Genomic DNA, 1,827 nt, shown 5'->3' with positions numbered 1-1,827 from the left:
TATATAATTTAAGTTTATTTGAAATAACATTTTTTCATTATTACAAAAATTATTAGAAAGCATATGCGTCACCCACTTCTAGTCTTCCAACTTTCGTCAGTATAAGCCCGTGAGAGAAACTACGACGCCCGTTGTGACACACTTATCTAACGTAAGTTTTAAATCCTTGTCCCGTTAATAGTTTCTACTGCCTCCAACTACATATTCAAATGTAGTCAGATAACTTTTCTTGTGTTAGGGTTCAATGAAATGTTTAGTTAGAGATTCATGAGAGATTTACAGACAAGAAACTGATAGGAGATATTCACGGAGGTATAAATGTATTTGTTGTGTTCTTATGACATGAGTATTAAGTAAATAATTCGGAATTATTTTGTATCGAAATCTTTCTTTTCACATTTCAGGACATAGATTCAAATTTGATGTACCTATAATTATACATCAGGAAAAAAAAACAGCTTCAAGAGAATTCCAAAAGAGATGATCTCTATAGACAAATATAAGAATCAAGTTATCAACAAAAAAATCAGGTGTACAAAATTTAAATTCATTACTCCTACCTGATTAACACAAAAGACATAATTAACAACACTTAATGTAAATTGACAAAATGCCAAAGAGAAATAACAGACTGACTATCTGCTTGAAAGAACGGTTACGTTTTGGAAAAACCGAAACAAACCCACCTTTATCTTTCTCCATTTAACCACTATTCAGTTCTGACCCAAACCTAGTTAGTTCTATCACATCAATGTAGAAAGAACATACTGTAAGAGACAATTGTAAGAATTGTTTATAGTTATTAATCTTAAATTATACTTGAAAAAATTCTTTGTTATAAAAACTGTTTTTTTTTGGGTGGTTTTTTTGTACGGCATGACTATGCAAACAATAAATCGGCGAAACGTATCTAGTTATGCTATTAACTGATCCTCTAGATCCATATTCACACACACTATATATATACATATATAAACAAACATTTATATAATACAATTGGTCATAAATTCCTTCCGATCCATTGAAGGTTTATGAACCAATCCGCAAGTGTTCCAAATCAGGATGGAAGACCTTCATACGTTCCACAGGAGTAGAAATTAGAGAAATATTGTGTGATTACATCGACCTTGACATCCAATGTGAAAGAATAAGCCAGACGAGCGGAAATATCCCATTTCCCGAAGGCAATTATTGTTGCTGATAACAGACAGTTTGTCGCCAATAAGTCAACGGCTAAATAGTCATAAATCATCACTAACTCATACTAGTAGTATGTCCCATAAAATATCACTTAGTTTAACTCAAGTTATGAAGTCAAACACTAATTCACCACATTCCTGTTTTAAAATGGAACCAAGTTCCAGATAACCACAAAACCCCACTACACCAGCTCTGAACTGTCAAATTAAGTCAATACTCATTCACTACATTCATGTTTTAAAATGTAACAACGTTTCATATAAAAAGAAAATCCCACTACACAGACTAAACAGAAAAAAAATCTGTTAAATATCTTACTGATATATTTTTATGATTAATGATATGTGATTGATGTATGATATATGATTACATATTACATGTATGGATGTCATGTATTAACCAAATATAAAAATAAAGGAGGTTATGAAAAAAAAAAAAAACAAGGTCTGTTAAATACAAAACTATATTTCTAGTAGTAACTAAACCTTCGAATTTCTCTCGTATCCAATCCTTACAATCCAAAATCCTTCATAAAATCCAAAATGCTCTCTACTTTGTCACAAATAAAATCATCCACAAAGACCTTAATGTTCCATTTGTAACCGATCTAGCCCGAACCAGATATCA

General features: G+C 31.2%; 1 protein-coding gene across 2 annotated transcripts in view; it reads left to right on the top strand.

Moving 5' to 3' along the window:
- The window catches only part of LOC106685243 (ubiquitin carboxyl-terminal hydrolase 31), a 179,860-nt gene that overhangs the window by 138,342 nt on the left and 39,691 nt on the right, over window positions 1-1,827 (top strand). The gene's annotated exons all lie outside the window — the stretch shown is intronic.

The sequence above is a fragment of the Halyomorpha halys genome, unplaced genomic scaffold (genome assembly GCF_000696795.3).
Source record: "Halyomorpha halys isolate HHAL.00 unplaced genomic scaffold, Hhal_1.1 Scaffold673.1, whole genome shotgun sequence".
Lineage (NCBI taxonomy): Eukaryota > Metazoa > Arthropoda > Insecta > Hemiptera > Pentatomidae > Halyomorpha > Halyomorpha halys.
Note: the sequence above shows the minus strand (reverse complement) of the source record. Positions and strands in the feature narration are given on the sequence as shown.